Consider the following 22,924-nt stretch of genomic DNA (forward strand, 5'->3'; position numbering starts at 1 on the left):
ACACTGTTCGACGGCAGAGTTACGTCGTGCTCGTCGTGATTGTGCAGCGCACCTGACATGGGCTCGAATTCGTCGAAGATCAAGTCTCCGCGGATGTCGGCAGTGTAGTTTAAGTTTCCGAACCTGACCTGATGGCCAGGGGCATAGCTCTCGATCTGCTCCAGATGGCCAAACGAATTGGCCCACAGTGTGAAGCCGCCGAATACGAAGATCTGTCCGGGGAGGAAAACCTCACCCTGGACCGCATTGTTACCGATGATCGAATGAGCCATCGAGCCTTATGGCGACGGCACAGTGGAACTCTCAATGAAAGCACCAATGTCGGTGTCAAAACCGGCGGATCTCGGGTAGGGGGTCCCGAACTGTGCGTCTAAGGCGGATGGTAACAGGAGGCAGGGGACACGATGTTTACCCAGGTTCCGGCCCTCTTGATGGAGGTAATACCCTACGTCCTGCTTGATTGTTCTTGATGATATGAGTATTACAAGAGTTGATCTACCACGAGATCGTAGAGGCTAAACCCTAGAAGCTAGCCTATGGTATGATTGTATGTTGTCCTACGGACTGAACCCTCCGGTTTATATAGACACCGGAGGGGGCTAGGGTTACACAGAGTCGGTTACAAGGGAGGAGATCTACATATCCGTATTACCAAGCTTGCCTTCCACACCAAGGAAAGTCCCATCCGGATATGGGACGAAGTCTTCAATCTTGTATCTTCATAGTCCAACAGTCCGGCAAGAGGATATAGTCCGGCTGTCCGGAGACCCCCTAATCTAGGACTCCCTCAGGTATACCTTCTATCTCAGATCTAAGGGAAAAGTGTTTGTCGCTAAGAACAAGTCCTTTCTTTAGAAATAGTTTCTCTCGAAAGAATTGAGTGGGAAGAAGATAGAACTTGATGAGGTTGTTGAACATTCACTTCAACCAGAGAGTAGCGCAACACAGAAAGATGTTTCTGTGGTACCTACGTCAATTGCAGAGAAAACTGATGATGATGATCATGGAGCTTCAGATCAAGTTACTATTGAACCTCATAGGTCGACAAGGGTGCGTACAACTTATGAGTAATAACCTTGTCTTAAAGGTCATGTTGTTGGACAACAGTGAACCTACGAGCTATGGAGAAGTGATGGTGGGCCCGGATTCCAACAAATGGCTAGGAGCTATGAAATCTGAGATAGAATCCATGTATGAGAACAAAGTATGGACTTTGGTGGACTTGCCCGAAGATTGGCAAGCCATTGAGAATAAATGGATCTTTAAGAAGAAGACATACGCTGATGGTAATATCACCATTTATGAAGCTCGACTTGTCTCAAAGAAGTTCCCGACAAGTTCAAGGAGTTGACTGTGATGAGACTCTCTCAATCATAGCGATGCTAAAGTCTGTTAGAATTATGTTAGCAGTTGCTACATTTTCATTTACGAAATCTGGCAGATGGATGTCAAAACAAAGTTTCATTGATGGTTTCCGTGAGGAAAAGCTGTATGTGATACAACCAGAAGGTTTTGCCGATCCTAAGGATGCTAAAAGGTATGCAAGCTCCATCGATCCTTCTATGGACTGGAGCAAGCATCTCGGAGTTGGAACATACGCTTTGATAAGGTGATCAAAGCTTTTGGGTTTATACAAAGTTTGCAAGAAACTTGTATTTACAAGAAAGTGAGTGGGAGCACTGCAGCATTTCTGATAAGTATATGTGGATGACATATTGTTGATCGGAAATGATGTAGAATTTTTAGAAAGCATAAAGGGTTGTTTGAATGGAGTCTTTCAAATGAAGACCTGGGTAAAACTACTTCCATATTGGGTATCAATATCTATAGAGATAGATCAAGACGCCTGATAAGACTTTCATAGAGAACATACCTTGACATGATCTTGAAGGAGTTCAAGATGGATCAGTCAAAGAAGGAGTTCTTGCCTGAGTTGTAAGGTGTGAAGTTAAGACTTGATGCTCGACCATGACAGAAGAAAGAGAAAGGACAAAGGTCGTCCCCTATGCCTTAGCCATAGGCTCTATACGATATGCCACAATGTGTACCACACCTGATATGTGCCTTGCCACGTGTCTGGCAAGGGGTACAAGGGTAATCCTGGAATGGATCATTGGATAGCGGTCAAAATTGTCCTTTGAGGAATAAGCAAATGTTTCTCAGTTTTGGAGGTGATAAAGAGTTCGGCGTAAAGGGTTACGTCGGTGCAAGCTTTAACACCTATCCGGATGACTCTAAGTAGCAAACCAGATACGTATAGTGGAGCAACCATTTGGAATAGCTCCAAGTGGAGCATGGAAGCAGCATCTACAATATGACATAGAGATTTGCGAAGTACATACGGATCTGAATGTTGCAGACCCGTTGACTAAAACTCTTGCATGAGCAACACATGATCAGCACCAGAACTCTATGGGTGTTTGATTCATCACAATGTAACTAGATTATTGACTCTAGTGTAAGTGGCAGACTGTTGGAAATATGCCCGAGAGGCAAAAATATAATAGTTATTATTATATTTCCTTGTTCCTGATAATTGTCTATTGTTCATGCTATAATTGTATTAACCAAAAACCGTAATACATGTGTGAATACATAGACCACAACATGCCCCTAGTGAGCCTCTAGTTGACTAGTTCGTTGATCAATAGAGTTGTGGTTTCCTGTCCATGTGCATTGGATGTCGTTGATAACGGGATCACATCATTAGGAGAATGATGTGATGGACAAGACCCAATCCTAATCATAGCACAAGATCGTGTAGTTCGTTTGCTAGAGCTTTTCTAATGTCAAGTATCATTTCCTTAGACCATGAGATTGTACAACTCCCGGATACTGTAGGAGTGCTTTGGGTGTATCAAACATCACAACGTAACTAGGTGGCTATAAAGGTGCACTGCAGGTATCTCCGAAAGTGTCTGTTGGGTTGGCACGAATCGAGACTGGGATTTGTCGCTCCATATGACGGAGAGGTATCTCTGGGCCCACTCGGTAATGCATCATCATAATGAGCTCAATGTGACTAAGGAGTTAGCCACGGGATCATGCGTTACAGAACGAGTAAAGAGACTTGCCGGTAACGAGATTGAATGAGGTATGGGGATACCGATGATCGAATCTCGAGCAAGTAACATACCGATGGACAAAGGGAATTGTATAGGGGATTGATTGAATTCCCGACATCATGGTTCATTCGATGGTATCATCATGAAGCATGTAGGAGCCAATATGGGTATCCAGATTCCGCTATTGTTTATTGGCTGGAGAGGTGTCTCGGTCATGTCTGCATGTTTCCCGAACCCGTAGGTCTACACACTTAGGGTTAGGTGATGCTACAGTTGTAATGGGAATAGTATGTGGTTACCGAAGGTTGTTTGGAGCCCAGATGAGATCTTGAACGTGACAAGGAAGTCCGGAATGGTCCGGAGGTGAAGATTGATATATTGGACGAAGGGTATTGGAGTCCGGAATTGTTCTAGGAGTACTGGGTGACGACCAGCGTGGCCGAAAGGAGTTTTGGAGGCCCCGACAAGCGTTGGGGGGCCTTATGGGCCAAGGGGAGGGGGAACATGTAACCTGGAGAGGTGGGGGAGCCTCCCCTAGGGCAGCCGCCCCTCCTGGCTTGGGGGCAAGTTTTCTAGGGGTGGGGGCGCCCAAACCCATCTAGGGTTTCCCCCGTGGCCGCCGCCCCTCCCCTAGGGAAACCCTAGGGCGCCTCCTCCTCCCCCCTTCCCCCTATATATAGTGAGGTAGAGAGAGGGCAGCCGCACCCCTTCCCCTGGCGCAGCCCCTCCCTCCTCCAATACCCCCTCCTCCTCCGTAGTGCTTGGCGAAGATCTGCCGGAGAACCACAAGCACCACCGCCACCACGCCATCGTGCTGCTGGAGCTCTCCCTCAATTTCTCCTCTCTCCTTGCGGGATCAAGAAGGAGGAGACGTCCTCGGGATGTACGTGTGTTGAACGCGGAGGCGCCGTCTGTTTGGCGCTTGGATCGGATCTTTCGTGATTTGGATCGCCGCAAGTACGACTCCATCAACCACGTTCTTGTAACGCTTCCGCTTCGTGATCTTCAAGGGTATGAAGATGAACTCCCTCTCTCTCGTTGCTAGCATATCCTAGATTGATATTGGTGACATGTAGGGATTTTTTGAATTATTACTATGATCCCCAACAGTGACTTGTGCTTGATGTTCATTGCAGATCTTGTGAACAAAATCATCCATATCCGAGTGAAAGTGCAACCTTCTGTTGTGAGTAAGATTCAAAGCTCGATTGATATCCCTGTAGGAGTCTTCAAGTTGTCTAATGACAAACTTGGAAGTTGTAGTTTCATCCGACCATCCAGGTCATTAAGTTCGGGAGTGAGGGTGTTGATTTCAACTGAATCTTCTCTCATTTCTTGAACAACGTCCGTGTCCTGTGAAATGACTTTAGGAGGGATTGGCAAGGAGGCCACTTCACCATCGAATGGATTGCCCACAAACTTATCAAGCTTCTTTGTGATGAACACATGATTGTAGTAGTGAGGGGCATCAGTTGGAGCAGGTTGCACAAAAACTTGCTCGGATGGAGGCACAGAAGCCAACGGTTGCATCAATGTAGGGGCAAACCTACCAGCCTTTTCCTTCAGAGCTGTATCTTGAGGAGCGCTTGGCTCGCTAGTAGGGGCCTTGATTTTCTACAAAACAGGCTTGGGAATCCTTTTGCCTGGCTTGGCAGTACTCACAAGAGCATCAACAACCAAATCCTTTAGATTGATAGCATCTGGATGAGGAGTTGTATCCACATGATGTTTCATAGTGACAATGGTAGGTGGAGTTTTCCTAAGAATGATCTTCTTTGGTGGTGCTTTTGGAACAAATAGGGACCAGAAGATCAGGCATCACCGTTGAAGTAGTGATATTCACTTACTTGCTGAGCGTAGCTTCAATTTCTTCCTTAGTGAGGGGAGGATCATCTTTATCAGAAGAATCACTTTCGGCGAATTTATCGGTTGATTCTTCTTCGGTGCACTCTTTCACTTAGGAGCAGCAGTACTGGCATCATGCTTGTGTTTAGAGCGACCTTTGGATTTGCCTTCGGCCTTTTTCTTCTCCACATAATCTTCGAGAAGGCGACAATTTTCTTCTTCACGAGCCCTTTCCTTTTCAGCCTTCTTTGCTAGCTTGATGGCATTGCGTTAGCGCTTAGATTGCTCATCAGGATAGGATGTGGGAGTGCGAAGGGAAGACTCATGAGCATCTGGAGGTGGCGGTGGTCTCCCCTGGCGATCATTTCGCTTGATGAGGCAAATTTCATGACAGTCACCCCAAGGAGCATGAAATGCAAAGTTCTGTGCAAACCAAGGATGCACCATTTCATAATTGAACCATTTGCGCACCCAGTGACGTCGAATCCATTGCAGACGCTTATATCTATAATGCCTCGTTTCTCCTAGAACAATGTTATATCGATCATGAGAGATGTATTCAGCTATGGTTGTATACGGTTGTCTACCACTTTCTTCTTCTTTGGAGCATCTTCTTCTTGCTTGTCGGCATTTTGCTCCCTTTTTTTTCTTGCTCGTTGATGGGCCTACTGTTGGGACCTTTGCACTCGGAGCTTTGGACTCATCTCCCGTGCCCAAAATAACATCTTCTCTATTAGCTATGCTTACTGGTCGAGCAGAATCCTCAACTAACTACATAAACCTGTGAATAGGATGGATGCGAGGGAAAAGGGGATAGGGTTACGAATGCTGAAAGCAAAGATTTTGTGAAAGAAAACATTTTGAAGAAGAATTAGATGCAGACTTTGATAAATATTTCAGATGAAAGAAATGAGTAGAACAAACTAGTTGGTTCTAAGAAATATACTAGTTAACGTGCTAGGCTTTCCATTCGTACGAGACACAAAACAAACCCTTGATTTGAAAATATTCGGATGTGGGAGACTACTACAAACCACATCCGCACAAGTTACCTAAAGGTAAAGATCTGAGAATTGCGGTAAAAACAGGGTAATTTCAACTATGGACGAACTCAAATGAGATGGACGGAAGAACGAGTTCGCACTACACATACCCTAACTTGGTGATGTGCAGCAAATATGGCAGCGCGGAGAGGAGGATGATCCGCGACAGCATGGAGTGACTCCAGCGACCACTTTCCGGCAGAAAAGCGGCAAAGATGATCATCGTCATCGTGCACGAGGCGGAGCCGTGCGGTAGGGCTTCGAAAAGTGACGGAGGCAAGGGAGAGAAGTGAATGAAGGAACGGTGGTGATGCGATATGTATATATGCGAGGGGAAATAACTGCACTGGGTGAATCAAATCTGACGGCCACAGTTGAAGGACTTTTGCAATTCATTGGACCAGATAGACTGCACTTAGTGAAGAGCACGTGGCAACCATCATAAAGATCGTGGTCCTAACTTGGGCCGGAAACCCCCAATTTCAGACGGCTTTTGCCAAAATGATTTATGTTCGGAACGAACCTTTAACATGGTCAAGGACACTAGATAAAGTTTTGTTACCAGATGAAATTGAGTATTCATAACGGAACAACACAGACTAGACGAGATATAATAGAGGGAAAATAGGGTACTAGGCATTTCACTCGGACAAAGAAATGCAAACACTCGAACGAAAACTATGAGTGAAATACATTCGGACAAACAAAAAATCCTTCAACCGAAATGGAAATCAACAAGGGGAAAATGTGGTGGCGTGACCCACCATATAAGAATTGTATGACCCTGAGCATCGCACAATTATCGTGGCACCCGGTTAGTCTAGTTGTTCGTTAATGTATTCACTCTTCGGAAGAAAATTTAATTTTCAAACTCTTCGAGTGTTATGCACCCATTCCTTCTAAGATGGGGAAGTGATATTTAGTACGGGTGTTGATTCCGGCTTATTGCATGTTTGCGGAATCTAGGATATTTAGCTCGCACCGTAACACACAAAATCTTTTCTCATTTAGAGGCTTGGTGAATATGTCAGCAAAATTATCCCCAGTACTGACGTGATCAATAATAATATCTCCTCAAGCAACATGATCACAAATGAAATGATGTTTGATGGCAATATGCTTGGTGCGAGGGTACTGCACAAGATTTTGTGCAAATTTGATTGCACTCTCATTGTCGCAATATAGCAGACTATTCTTGACCTTGATGATATAGTCCTTCAGAGTCTGCTTCATCCATAATAACTAAGTGCGACTGAGGGAGTCATGGATTAGGGGGTCTCCGGACAGCCGGACTATATCCTCTGGCTGGACTGTTGGACTATGAAGATACAAGATTGAAGACTTCGTCCCATGTCCAGATGGGACTTTCCTTGGCGTGGAATGCAAGCTTGGAAATACAGATATGTAGATCTCCTCCCTTGTAACCGACTCTGTGTAACCCTAGCCCCCTCCCGTGTCTATATATACCGAAGGGTTTAGTAAGTAGGACAACATACAATCATACCATAGGCTAGCTTCTAGGGTTCAGCCTCTACGATCTCGTGGTAGATCAACTCTTGTAATAATCATATCATCAAGAACAATCAAGCAGGACGTAGGGTATTACCTCCATCAAGAGGGCCCGAACCTGGGTAAACATCGTGTCCCCTGCCTCATGTTACCATCCGCCTTAGATGCACAGTTCGGGACCCCCTACCCGAGATCCGCCGGTTTTGACACCGACATTGGTGCTTTCATTGAGAGTTCCATTGTGTCGTCATCATAAGGGGGGATGACTCCTCTCGTTGTCAAGGACAACATCACCTCTGGGGGAGCCCTGGCTATAGGCCAAACTCTCCGACTAGGCGGCTTCGCCATGACCGCCTGCTCGGCCGCTGCGCCAACGATGACTTCTCGGGTCATCGAAAATAGCCTCCACATCGGCTCGAAATTCACCGATCAGATGGATCCAATGGAGCTCTCCTCTTTGAATGAGCTCTTGGATCGCATCGCCGCTCTGGGAGTCGCTACGGACTATGATCGGATCGGGCTTAAACCCGACCAAAGGGAGATTAACTCTCTGCCGGTCACCCATCACATAGCAGTGGTGGAGGAACAACGCGGCGATTCTTCCTCTATCCTGAGGACGAACTATGTCCAGATTGCCGAGCTCTCCGAGCCGGATACCCGCTCACGAGAGGACATCGCCCTAACCCTGAACCTAGAATCAGGTCGCATACCGAACCCGCGGGGCAACATCCCGGAGCCCGAACTCCTAAGATCGGAAACTCCCCTGCCCCGGGATCTTTGATTGGGTCAAAGTCTGGACTTAAATCCACCCACCCACCCAGATACAAGCGATCTTTCCCACATTAGGCAAGCGCCCCAAGAGACAGTACATCACTATTGGGCCAGATTCCTCCTTGTAATGAACAAGGTCAAGGACTGTCGCGAGGAAGACACAATTTCGTTCTTTTGCAACAATTGCATGGACAAGGGAATCCTCAACGCCATAAGTCACCGTGACATAGCACACTTCGCTGACTTGGCGTTCATAGTACGGAAATACTGTGCGATGGAAAGCACCTGGAAAATCCAAACACAATTTTGGGACAATCCGGCTCTGACAAAACCCCCCAGTCCAAACTAAAAGGGTGCACTCTCATAAGTCACCCGACTCAATTACAAAGAAGCAAAAGCCCACTACAGGGCGTGGAACCTTATTGGAGGGATGGCTTAACGGGCCCTGCAAAATTCATAGTACAACGGATACCATACCAACACATAGCCTTAGAGCATGTTGGGTACTCCGGCAGGTGGCCAAGAGCGGTGAGGATCTCCTCATCCAAAACACCCCAGAGCACCTTCCCGTGGATAACAATACAGTATTGACAGTCTTCAAGACCTTCGCCTCAAATAATAGGCGTAAGCGAACACTCCACAGCCTTTCCGAAGTCTGCCACGTGGCAGCAATAAATCCATGGAGCGACACGGCTATCACTTTCAATGCCAATGACGAACCTAAATTTCAAACAGCCCGAGCACCAGCCGATTTGGTCCTCAGTCCAATTGTGGACGGCTTTCGGCTCACTAAAGTACTCATGGACGGCGGCAGCGGATTAAACCTCATTTATGAGGAGACTCTTCAAAAAATGGAAATAGACAGCAACCGTATTGAGCAAAGCAACATGACCTTCCGAGGAATCATCCCCAGTCGGGAGGCACGTTGCGCCGGGAAAATCACACTAGATGTGGTATTCAGCACTCTGGAGAATTACAGGTCCGAGGAAATCACATTCCAAGTGGCCCCATTTAGTAGCGGATACCATGCCCTTCTAGGGCGGGAGGCATTCACAATTTTTCAAGCCATACCCCATTACGGGTAAATGAAGCTCAAAATGCCCAGACCCAATGGAATCATCACTCTAGCTAGTGATCCGGACATAACACTCCGCGCCGAGAACAAAACAGCCGCACTGGCCCTTGAGGCATTATCCGAAGCCCTTGTGGCAGAGGAATTATCCGCGCTGCGCTCCACAGTGGACAGGGACGACGTGATACTAGACAAAAGATCCAAGTCCACCTCCTTTAAACCAGCAGATGAAATAGTCAAATTCCAAGTCCATCCAACGGACCTCACAAAAACAGCGTCCATTGGGGCACAACTAAACCCCATCGTAGACGCCGCACTACGAGAGTTCCTGCGCGAGAATTGGGACATATTTGCCTGGCATCCTTCAGACATGCCAGGAATCCCACGCAGGCTGGCCGAGCATAGCCTTAACATTCTAAAAGGATTCAAGCCGGTCAAGCAGACTCTCCGGCGTTTCTCTGAACCTAAGTGACAAGCCATGGGAGAGGAGCTAGCCAAATTACTGGAGGCCGGATTCATTAGTGAGATAAAGCATCCGGACTGGCTAGCAAACCTGGTGATGGTGCCAAAGAAGGACAAATCCTGGCGCCTATGCGTCGATTTCAAGGACCTTAATAAGGCTTGCCCAAAGGATCCCTTCCCCCTCCCTCGCATCGATCAAATTATCGACGCTACCGCAGGACACGACTCATTGTGCTTCCTCGACGCATACTCCGGTTACCACCAAATTAAGATAGCGGAGTCCGACCAAGCCGCAACGGCATTTATCACTCCATACGGCCCCTTCTGTTTTAACACAATGCCCTTCGTGCTCAAAAACGCTGGCACGATGTATCAGCGCATGATTCAGACATGTCATGAAAAGAAGATCGGCAAAACAGTGGAGGCATACATCGACGATGTGGTCATTAAAACTAGACACGTCGACTCCTTAATAGACGACTTGAGGCTCACGTTCGACAATCTCCGAACATACGACATTAAGCTCAATCAGTAAAAATGCGTTTTCGGCGTACCCCCCGGAAAGCTCATGGGCTTTATCATCTCCAGAAGAGGAATTGAAGCAAATCTAGCCAAAATCCGGGCTGTGTCGCAGTTGGCTATCCCAACTGACCTCAAGCAAATCCAGAAGTTAACTAGATGTGTGGCGGCTTTAAGATGTTTTATCTCTCGACTAGGAGAAAAGGCACTCCCCCTTTACCGCCTTCTTCGACGCACCGAACACTTCGAGTGGACGGACGCAGCCACGGCTGGACTGGAAGAAATAAAAGCCATCCTGGCCACCAACCCAATATTGGCCGCGCCAAATGTTGGCGAACCAATGCTATTATATATAGCAGCAACTCACCAAGTTGTTAGTGCAGTGCTCGTCGTCGAACGAGAGATGGACGGACATAAATTCCCACTTCAAAAGCCGGTATATTATGTATCCACTGTCCTCACTCCATGCAAATCATTGTACCCACATTATCAAAAGATAGCATACGCGGTATTCGTGGCATCCCGGAAATTACGACACTACTTTCAAGAGTGTTCAATTACGGTGGCCTCCGAAGTACCACTCAACGACATAATAAACAACCGCGATGCCACGGGCCGGATTGCCAAATGGGCTATCGAGCTCCTCCCGTTCGACATAACACATAAACCATGGCGAGCCATTAAGTCGCAAGTACTGGCCGATTTCGTAGCTGAATGGACAGAAGCCGAACTCCCTAAAGAGTACGGCGCATACTCCAATTGGATCATGCACTTCGACGACTCTAAAATTCTGGCTCGTCTAGGGCTGGTGTCGTCCTGACGTCCCCCACCAGAGATACAGTGCAATACATACTCCAAATACTATATACAGACTCCAACAACGCAGCCGAATACCAGGCCTTGTTACACGGTCTCCGGATGGCAGTTTCCATGGGCATTCAATGCCTGGAGGTGCGTGGGGACTCAAACCTCGCAATATCCCAAATAAATGGAGACTTCGATGCCAAGGATCCGAAAATGGCGGCATATCGCAACGCCGTCCTCAAAATGTCAGCTCGGTTCGAGGGGCTTGAATTTCACCATGTGGCTCGGGAAAACAACCAGGCGGCGGACATCCTCGCCCGTATCGGTGCTAAACACGACCCTGCCCACCTAACAGCTTCCTGGAAAAACTGTTTAAACCATCCGTGGTATGGGAAGGGGACACCGGCAACAATAGTCCGGACCCGGCCACAACCCCAGATACCGAACACTCTGACACAATCAGAGGCTCTGCCATTGAAATTACACCTTCAGCCCACGTAATAATGGCCGTCATCGCCCCGTGGACAGGACCATTCCTGGCCTACCTAACCAGGCAGGAATTACCCGAGGACCAAAATGAGGCACGCTGCATAGTGCGGCGATCTAAAGCCTACAAGGTCCACGAGGGAGAGCTTTATAAGAAAAGCACTACCAGAGTCCTTCAAAGGTGCATCTCCGAAGAGGAAGGGCGGAAGATTTTGGTAGAAATCCATGCCGAACTCGGCGGCCACCATGCCGCAGCCCGGCCCTCGTAAGCAAGGCCTTACGTACAGGTTTCTATTGGCCGACAGCCCGGGCAGATGCGCAACATCTGGTCCAGCATTGCGTCGGTTGCTAGCTCTTTGCAAACCAAAGCCATATGCTGCCTACCGCTCTCAAAACAATCCCCATTACTTGGCCCTTTGTGGTCTGAGGGCTTGACATGGTCGGACCCCTTAAAGGGGGAACCCATAAGAAAAAAATACTTACTGGTCATGGTGGATAAATTCACCAAATGGATAGAAGCCAAACCTATCAAAACGGCTGAATCCGGACTAGTGATAGACTTCATATCCAGGGTCGTACATCGTTATGGCGTCCCCCACAGCATCATCACTGACAATGGCATGAACTTTACAGCCGACGAAGTGAAACTTTGGTGCAGCAACATGGGCATCAAGCTCGATTATGCTTCTGTCTATCACCCGCAACCTAACGGTCAAGTCGAGCGAGCGAATGGTCTTATCATGAGCGGCATTAAGCCTAGATTAGTGCGGTCCTTAAAGGAATCAAACACGCACTAGGTAGAGGAGCTCGACTCCGTACTATGGGGGCTGCGTACCACGCCGAATCGCACTACCGGATACACACCGTTTTTCATGGTGTACGGTGCAGAGGCAGTTCTGCCTTGCGATATAATTCATGACTCACCTCGAGTGCGCATGTACGAAGAAAAAGAGGCCGAGCTCGATCGGCAGGACAGTTTGGACGCCCTAGAGGAGGAGCGCGACGTGGCAAAAGCCCGTTCCGCATTCTATCAACAACATGCTCGTAGGTATCAAAGCAGAGAAGTACGGGCCAAAACCTATAACGTTGGCGAACTAGTTCTACGCCTGCCGCAGAAGAAAAAGAACAAGCTCAAGCCCAAATGGGAAGGTCCCTTCATTATTGACCAGGTTCTGACCGGCGGAGCGTACCATCTGCGGGATGCATCGGATAATCGACTCGAGCCAAACCCATGGAACGCAGCCAGACTCCGAAGATTCTATGCCTAGCGCCGGACTCTATGTTCGCCTCCTCACCTCCATCAATTTTTTGGATATCTGTCTTTTCTCTCTTTCTCTCCTTTTTTTATTATTCTCTTCAAAGCCCTAAAGGGCTAAACTTGTGTCTTGGTTACACAATCTTGACGCGCTAGCCGCGCTCATTATACCTGGGGGCTTCTTATACAGAAGCTTAATCTAATCATTTTTCCGGGCTTTATGCCAAGCACATGTGTTATTCTTCCGCATGTACCTTTTTTCGCCATTATATGCATCGATATGACTTAAGTTTTGGCGAAGCTGGGTTGCCTGGCTCTTGTATTTATGCCCTACGTTCCCGTTAATTCGGCTAGGGCATAAGGGGAGCACCTCTGCGATTGTTACTACCGGGTCAGCCAGATGTGTACCTCAGACTGGGTGAAGCTGAAAGCTAGCGTTCTGAAGAGAATATTCAGTCGGTGAATAAAAGATGACTTTTATTTAAATTTGACACATGCCCCCAGATGTTTATAGCATGCGTCTCTTCTCGCAGTTTGGACAAGCACATTAGGGCATGCGTACCTAGGGAAAGGAACCCTTAATGGAACTTTTCTCCCAGGAAGATGTTTCTTACTACCCATGTAATATAACATAGCTAGTTGGGTACTTGTCTGTTCAAGCACTTATAACCCCTACACCTGGTTTCCTTGCATACCCTAGTTTTTACATAACCGAGCGGGTATTCGGATACACTCCGGACTATCGGGTCCAGAGGTTGAAGCAAAAAGGTCCGCCATGAAAAATGATTTACAATCCATCTAGGGACATTACATATGTCACTTGAAGTACACAGTCACTAAGACTGATTAAATTCTTCTTCTATACCATCCAACAGGCTGTCTAGCCTACAATCCTGTTGGGAATACTTTGCGGCTAATTCTACTTGATCATACACTAAACTGACGGGGATCTCTTTCCCATCGGGCCCCACAGGTCCGACCTCGGCCATGTGGTTTGGGTCCGCTTTGGTATATCGCGTCTTCACCATAGCCCAGGCTTCCCTTGCACCTTGTCGGCAGGCTAATATCTTCCATAATCGGAAGCGCTGCCGCGCTCCCTTGAGCTTCTCTATAAGCTCCCCCATGCCTCCTAGTGGGGACGCGGGCGGCCACAAGGCTTGGGCAATACCCTGCATCACCTGCCGAACTTGCTCGTGCAATTGTGAGAGCTCTGGTAGAAGATCGCCCGAAAACCCGGGCATCTGTTCCGCGGGATGACCCGTTAGCATACCTGCAGACATAACTCTATTAGCCGGCTTCTTCGCCGAACTCCTTTAAAAGTTCGTTCAAGCACTTACTAAAAATGCCACGCCGAAGCCGCTTATTCTCCTTCACGGAGTCCGCAAGCTGGGCTCGGACATCTTTCAGTTCCACGCCCAGCCGGATATTGGCGTCTTGGAGATTATTTTTCTCCTGCCTGACTCGCGTAAGCACGCGCTCGCCAGCATTTAGCTGTCGATCAGCATGTGCCACATTCACCGCCACGGCCTTCGGATCCACTCCGGGGTCACCTGCAACATCTATTGTTAGATTTGCATACATGCCACATACTACCTGGTACCCATATTCTTTGCAATGGAAATAAGCGTTAGCAGAGGGACTCTTCTCGGACTCCTATAACGCGGCAACAGCGGCCCCTAGCTGGGCCTTGCACTCTTCCAGCTCTTGAGACAATTGGGAATTCTTCTCTGTAAGAACCTGCACAAATAATGATCCTTAAATCAGTTGCGTCAACTGTTTCAAGTCTCAGGGGCTACTGATACATATAATCGTCAGATTTGCTTATCCGTATATCCCTTACATACTGGTCCGTGGCTCTGGCTAGACCATTTTGAGCAGCACGGCTGTACGCGTCTCTGGAATTGAAGGCATCAAATGCCTCTGGTGAGAAACAAGTGTCACGGAGTATGGCCCGGCGACGCCTGTGATTGATGGCGCTCTCCACTTCAGAATTTGTAGCGGATAGTCTATCCGCATCCTCTATAGGAGGAACATCCGGCGTCTGCCCCGCGTTAGCTTCCGCCTCTATGTCCGGCCCTGGAGCCCGACTGGTCGAGGCGTGATCGGCAGCCTCTCCGGATATAGTCGGGCGAGCGTTTTTTCTGCTAGGAAACATGGACATCATTATATTTTAAGAAAGACGACAACCACGGAGCGAGGTTTTGTGTCATAACTCTGCGCCGGCGTCTCCGTCCTGACCGCCTTCCTTTTTGGCCTACCCGGCTTCGGTGCCCCTTGTTGGTGAGTTGCTGCGGATTAGGCACGGCGTCCCGAATTCCTTCCCAGTAAAACACCATATGTGTTCGGTAGGTGAAGTGCATAAAAGGGGATCCTTCTTGGGAGTTGTGACTTTGGTTTTTCTTACGTGCGACGCAGGGAGTAGTCCAGGATAGTCGGCCGTTATGGCCACCATGGCGTCATCTCAGCTCAATTGATAGAATTGACTGTCTATCAGCTCCACGAATATGTCCGGATCCCCTTCGAGTCCGGGATCGAGGGCCCGGCCAGGGTCCTCCAGTTGTGGAGGTGGGATGTTGACCTCCCTTACAGCTTTTCGCAGTTCCTGCCATGAAATGGCAAGGTGAGTATCTACGACGAAGAATGCGGGAAGGTCGGGGGTAAAGAGGTACAACTCACCCAACTTGGGGGGTTGTACATGGAGAATCCATCGCGTGGCTTGATACAGATGAACTCCTCTTCCTCTCCCTTGAACAACTCGGACAGAATTTTTGCTAAAGCAGCAGCGGAGTCCGGTCCCTTATGCCCGCAACGGGTGGCATCATCTTCCCCGTTAAAACACCACAGGGGGTGCCCTCGATATTGAAGCGGCTGCACCCCCTGCATTATGCATATTGACCTAACCTCGATTATTGTCAATCCTGATTGAGCCAGCGCTTTAATCCGATTCATCAGGTAAAGGACTTCTCCGTTGTCTTCCTCCTGGGGGCTCTGTAGGCGCCAGCTTCAGCGTTTCTTCAGAGGAGCGTTGTTGAACTTAGGAAGACCCCGCCGAACAGGGTCTGGAAGGGGGACGTCCTCCATGTAAAACCACTCTGATACTCCAACGGTTAACCGAGGGACCGAGAAGGCCTCGTGTGTGTTGCAGCCCAACACCCCTCCATTTTGGCCCAAAACCCACCAAAACCCTCTCCATCATCTAGAGCGTTCGATCACAATCGCGTGGCCGAAAACCGCACCTCATTTGGACTCTCCTAGCTCCCTCTACCTCTATAAATAGACCCCTTCATTTTCGTTTTCGAATCTTTTCCCCGAAACCCTAAAACTCCTCCCTCAGTGCCGCCGGACATGTCTGTCTCATCGGCGGACGCGTCCACCGCCGCCGGCCACATCGCCCCGTCCAATGGGAGCGTGCCACCTCAGCGCCGCCGCCTCCCTCCACCAACCTGTGCGCGCCACTTGGCCTCCTGCCGCATCCCCGCCACCGCGCCTCACCCGCCGGCCCACCAGGGCCCGCGTGGGGCCCTCCGGGCCTGATCGCCGCCGCCTGTCGCTCGGTCGCGCCGCCCTCGCTCCGCCGCCTTCGTCTTCCTGCCGCCGCCCTGTACCTCCTCAACGTCAGCGCGCCGCCGCCCTCCGCCGGCACCAACCGCCGCCGACGCCCGAGGCGCCCGCGCCCTCAACTCCGGCGCCGCCAGCCGCCCGACGCCCGGAGAGCTCCTCCCTCTCCCTCGACTCTCCGGCCGGCCCAAGTCCCCGAGATTTCCATGTTTCAAATGCCCTTGTTCATCGTGCCGTAACATTGCATTCGTAGATCCGTTTTGCGCGTATAGCATATCAAAATATTCGTCTCAGAAAGTACATCATTTCATCTCATTGCATCATTTTCATTTGAGCTCATCTTGATGCCCGAAATGCTGTTGGAAGAGAGCTATTTGAGTTAATCATCAGATCTGCTGCACCAAATAGCTTTTTGTCATTTTTGCCATGATTAATGTATGCATGATATGCTCCTGAGCTCTACATGTGTTTTGTTATATGCCATGCCATCTTTACACAGGTGCTTACCATGTATTTTTGTGACATGTGTGGTGACTAGCACAAGCTTGCAAAGTAGTGCATTCGTTAATGCTGATTTCAGGGTCTTAGGATTCCACTAAGTCCTTGATCTGTTTTTATCAATATGCCATATGTTCATGTTGTTTCCTAGTGATCCGTGCCTCTTTTGAGGATGATCAGTAAGGATGATTTGTTAATCTTGTAGTGCTCTATCCATCCATGTCTTTGTTTTCAATTACGGAGCAACCTAGCTTGAGTTAATCGAGCTCTACTTTTGTTATTTCGTGAATCTGGGCAGATTGTCTACGTGTTAGCGATTTTGCCGAGGATGTCGTAGTTGATCCATGCATGATATGTTGTTGTTCTTGCCATGTCTAGCTTTTACAATGTGTATTCTTGATGGGTGTATGCTTAGATTGTCATGCCTTGCTCTGTAGTGAGTGCATCGAGCTCGCAAACATACCTACTCGCTAAGATATTTGCATGCTTCAGTTTTTCACTACGTCTGAGATCTGATTATGTTTTTGCCATGTTCACATGCTTGCAATTGTATTTTCTGGTCCCTTTTGGCTCAAGGTCACTAAGGGACTTTTGTTAAGCTCTTTGAGTAGCTCCATGCCATGCCTTGCTTTTCCATGTTAGGTTCCTGTAACATCTAGTTTTCTTGCTCCAAAGTGTGCTACCTGATCTGAAATTCCAGACTAGTGTTAATTTCACTAAGTCTGAAACCTGTTATCGTTTGCATTTTTGCCATGCTTGTTTGAACCTGTTAATGGATGAATTGGCCGTAACTCAGTGTTCATATTTTGTCAAGCATCATGAGTGGATCCCTGCCATGTATTTTGTTGCCATGTTTGTGTGCTGTAGCATGCTTAACTTGTTGCATTTAGATGGCTACTTGCTGTTTATCACTGACCGATGCCATATTTGTTTTGCTTGCCATTTCCAAATCGTGCATCCGATTTTGGCGATCTTTATATCGATTTCAACCGAAATCATCTCCTCTTTCCAGTGGTACTCTTGGATTTCCAAGTTGAGGCTAGGTTCAATCATTCCTTGTCAAATCATGCATATGCATCGCATACCGCATCCCGCATATCATACCATGTTCATGTGTTGGTTGTTTACTATGTTGTGTGCTTCTTTCCGGTGTTGCTTCTTCGGGTTGGTTCCGATTACGTCGCATTTGTGAGGACCCGTTCGTCTACGTCTGTTTGTCTTCTTCATGGACTCGTTCTTCTTCCTTGCGGGATTTCAGGCAAGATGACCATACCCTCGAAATCACTTCTATCTTTTCTTGCTAGTTGCTTGCTCTTTTGCTATGCCTATGCTGCGATACCTACCACTTGCTTATCATGCCTCCTATATTTTTGAACCAAGTCTCTAACCCACCTTATCCTAGCAAACCGTTGTTTGGCTATGTTACCGCTTTGCTCAGCCCCTCTTATAGCGTTGTTAGTTGCAGGTGAAGATTGAAGTTTGTTCCTTGTTGGAACATGGAGATGTTGTTCCTTGTTGGAACATGCTTACTTGTTGGGATATCACAATACCTTTTATTTAATTAATGCATCTATATACTTGGTAAAGGGTGGAAGGCTCGGCCTTATGCCTGGTGTTTTGTTCCACTCTTGCCGCCCTAGTTTCCGTCATATCGGTGTTATGTTCCCGGATTTTGCGTTCCTTACGCGGTTGGGTATAATGGGAACCCCTTGACAGTTCGCCTTGAATAAAACTCTTCCAGCAAGGCCCAACATTGGTTTTACCATTCGCCACCTAGCCTTTTCTTTCCCTTGGGTTCTGCAGACTCAAGGGTCATCTTTATTTTAAACCCCCGGGCCAGTGCTCCTCTAAGTGTTGGTCCAACCTGTCAGCTGCTGGTGGCCACCAGGGGCAACTCTCGGCTGGCCTACCTGTACCTTGGACAATCTGAGTGTGCCCTAAGAAAGAGATATGTGCAGCTCCTATCGGGATTTGTCGGCACATTCAGGCGGTGTTGCTGGATTTGTTTTACCCTGCGAAATGTCTTGTAACCGGGATTCCGAGTCTGATCGGGTCTTCCCGCTAGAAGGAATATCCTTCGTTGACCGTGAGAGCTTGTGATGGGCTAAGTTGGGACACCCCTATAGGGATTTGAACTTTCGAAAGCCATGCCCGCGGTTCTGGGCAGATGGGAATTTGTTAACGTCAGGTTGTAGAAAACCTGAAGTTGACCTTAATTAAAATGCATCAACCGTGTGTGTAACCGTGATGGTCCCTTTCCGGCGGAGTCCGGGAAGTGAACACGGTGTTGGAGTTATGCTTGACGTAGGTTGTTCTATGCCGGGGTTCTTGATCCACGGGCACCTATGGGACCGGCGGACCGGGTCCCTTTTGGTTCGGCGGGGGGCGGAGGTTGCGCAAAGAGCAGATCGAGGCGAAGCACGCGGGCGGTTGGTCGCGCGAAGGGTAAACCGAGGCGAAGCACGCGAGCGATTTACCCAGGTTCGGGCCGCACGGATGCGTAAAACCCTACTCCTGCTTTGTGGATTGGTATTGATTTCTCCCGAAGGCTCTCAAAATGGCCGACCCCCTCTACGTTGCACACGGGCCTCCTTTTATATGCTCAAGGGGTTACCGACACAGGGCAACGGAGGGCAAAAGTGGAAAAGGGGCGGTAGGCACAGCTAGGGGCAGTAGTAGGCACAGCTAGCTGCTACAGTGTTATCATGCCTAACCCTGACGGCAGGGGACAAGGGCATTAAATGTCCGTCTGTGTCGCCTAGACAGCACCGAAAGGGACCGCTAGGGACGCCACCGTCTTGCCACGATGGTTGTCTTGTCAGCGCCTGCGTGCCACCGCACGCCCCTAGCTGCACAGCCTCCTGCCACGTGCACTTGGGAGGGGCCCCAGAGCGACACGTGGGTGGATGTGCTGGAGCGCGGGCGTGGAGTGGGGGCTTGCCGCGGCAAGCGCCTTGCCGCGGCCGTCGACTTGTCGCTTCCGGGAGCTTGTCGCTCACCGGGCCTTGTCGGGGCGCGTAGCGCGCCGCGGCAAGTTCCTTGGAATGCCTTGGATGGCCTTCCCGGCAAGCGCCTCTTGCCGGGGCCTTGGGACGCTTCTGATGGCCTTCCCGGCAAGCTCCTCTTGCCGGGGTCTTGCCTTCTTCCCGGCAAGCTCCTCTTGCCGGGGTCTTGTCTTGAGTACTTTGTTCTTGAATGGTCTTCAGAGGAACCTCGGAAGGTCTTGGCGGCCACCCGGCAAGCCTTGCCGCGAGATGCTGCGACTGCCCATGCACAAGTTCGGGGTACTAAGGGTACCCCTACTTTAGTACACCGACAGGAGCCCCCGGGCCTGGGCCAGACACGGTGCCGAGCGCTGTTGGGCCAGGCCCAGAACAGTGCACGGGCACGCGCGGCCTGGGTCACGCCGTATATCTCTCCGCTTCTATCGCGCACGCCCGGAACGGTACGCGTCAAACGCGGCGTCGTGGGTGACGTGGGCGACGCGCGCGGGGCTAAGCCCCGCGAGCATGCGTCAAGCCATGATGAAGGGGAACGGCCCACGCCCTCTTCTCCAAACGGAGGTAGGCGTGGGGGCGTGGCGCATTTACTGGACGGGGCCGGTGCGTGGTTTTCGAAGCGCCCACTCCCCGAGATTACGGGGTAGGGCGAGGTCGTCCCATCCGTCGCCTCAGTTCTGCATCCCCGCCACGCGGCTCCCATGCACTTGGGATCGCGGACGGTGGGAGCGGGAACCTGGGCTGTTGCGAGCAGAGGTGGCGGGTCGGCCCGCCTCCCTGCTCTTCCCGTGCCTTGATTCGCTGAGCGGGGCGGCTGGGCCCCCACTTCGCTCCTTTATAAGGAGTGGGAAGGGAGCACCGAAGCCTGCACTCTCTTGTCTCCTCCTTTCTTCAGTTTCTGCTCCCCTTTCTCTCATTCGCCATGGAGAAAGGAAATCCTGGGCCTTCATCGGTGGCGGCGAGGGTCGCCGCCAGACAGCGCACCCTCCCCTCTTCCTCGCTTGTGGTGGCAGAACCAGCCATAAGGGGAAGAGGGAGGGGGCGAGGTCGTGGACGAGGTCGAGGCGCTCGGGGAAGAGGCGGACGGGGAAACGCGCCAGCTTCGCCCCCGCCGGCGGCTCCTCCCCCCGCGGCGGTCCATATAGGGGACAACCCTTGCGAGTTCTTCGTCAAGCTGCGCCGGGCGCCTCGTCGTCGCCTCCGGCTTCCAGCTCCGTTCGCGAGCGCGATGGAGTCGGACCCGCCCGAAACTCTGAGATTACACATGAGGGGCTGTGGGATCAGCGGCACGCGAGTCCGCGTGGTGTTCCCAGCCCCTAGTGTGATGTATCTCGATCGAGGGTGGAAGACGTTCGCCCGCATCCACAGCCTGATGGAGGGGTTCACCCTCCATTTTAAGCTGGTGGAGGGCGATCTCCTCTCCGTCAAGGTCTTCGGGTGCTTCGGCACCCGGGCGAAGTGCTGCATGGACAGCTCCTCCGATAGCGAAGGCTCCTCCTTCAGCGAGAGTGACGAGGAGGAGAACGGCAGTGATGGTGAGGGTGGCGGGTGGCAGGATGGCGGCTCCGACTAGGTGTCGGGCGCCGTCTCGTGCGGCACCGGCGACCCCATCATCCGCGCCGCCGGCTTCTTGAACTCCCCGGGGGCGTCTCCTTGGGCAGCTGGCGTAGGGAGGCCGCGGAATGGGAAGAGGGCTGGCGACAAGGCCGTCAGGTCGGAGTACGAGGGCGTGGTGCCCTCGACAGCACGCTGACGTCCTGCCACCCCTCCTTCGCACCCTTCTCCCGGCGTCGCCATCACCGTCCGGCCCCCGGGATGTTCTCTTGGTGTCTTCTGGCACCTGTAGCTCGCCTTGGCGCCCCTTTCCCCTTTTCGCCTCCTTGACCTACCTCCTGAAGAGAGGGACAGGAAAGGGATTACGGGCACCTTATCTTTTTAATTGTAAGCCTTCGGGCCTTAGTTGTATCTAGAACTTGTAATCCTCTCTTCATGTTTTTCATCCTCTATGGACTGTACCTGTATGGGATGTTTTTTAATGAAAAGGGGATGTTTGCCGGGTTATTTGCCTCGCGGGTTGAACCCACGCCAAGGAACAAATCCTTGGTATCTCTCGGATAGGCATTCCATTCCCCGACAACAAGCCCCGCCGCCTTCCCACGTCGCTTCGACCGTTCTCACGCCTTTGACGGAGGCGGGAACGAGGTGGGTGTGGCCTCCTCGTTTCATCCCTTTGCTGCCGCGACTACGACCAAGCTTGGCCCCGGGAACTAGCTCCAGGGCCTAGAGCGAGGGAGCACGGCAGTTTTCGGGAAGAAACGCGGGCTCGCATTCCCCAGTCCATAAGAGGATGCATGAAGAGGGATGAAAGACTTATCTGATATTGCAGCCCCCGACAACTCTGGCTTGCCGGGGGTGACATCTTGGCACCCGCAGCCCCCGGCGTTCTTGCCGGGGCCCAGGTGCCGGCGCGCCCTTCTTCTCCTTTTCGTCTCCAGGTGGTCTGGCCAGGACGTGCGAGCCCTGCGAACGAAGGAAAAACAAAGGGACGGACACTCGACCTCTAAGCTAGGGGTTAGCCGCTGTTAGGGACTATCGACCCTAACCAAGGACGAGACTCAACCTAGCATGCATGCTATAAACCCGGGGTATGCAGCGCTTCATTTTCTGGTGCTCAGGGTCTGTGCCTGGCTCTGTACAAAGGATTACATGCAACAGCGGCAAGACTTGTACAGAAAGGTGGTTGCCGGACGGGGTCCGACAACCGCGCCTTACGGGTAAAACTTACGAAGATGCTCGACGTTCCAGGAGTTGCTCACTGGAATGCCATCTTCGGTCTCAAGGCGGACAGCGCCAGGCCTTGTGACTCGTTTCACCTGGTAAGGGCCTTCCCACTTCGGCGTCAACTTGTTGGGATTCTTGGCCGACTGAACGCGCCGAAGAACAAGGTCGCCTTCCTCGAGACTCCTGGCATTGACTCTGCGGCTGTGGTAGCGGCGCAGAGCTTGTTGGTAGCGAGCAGCTCGCACAGCAGCCTGGAG

This window comes from Triticum urartu, chromosome 5, assembly GCF_003073215.2.
Source record: "Triticum urartu cultivar G1812 chromosome 5, Tu2.1, whole genome shotgun sequence".
Lineage (NCBI taxonomy): Eukaryota > Viridiplantae > Streptophyta > Magnoliopsida > Poales > Poaceae > Triticum > Triticum urartu.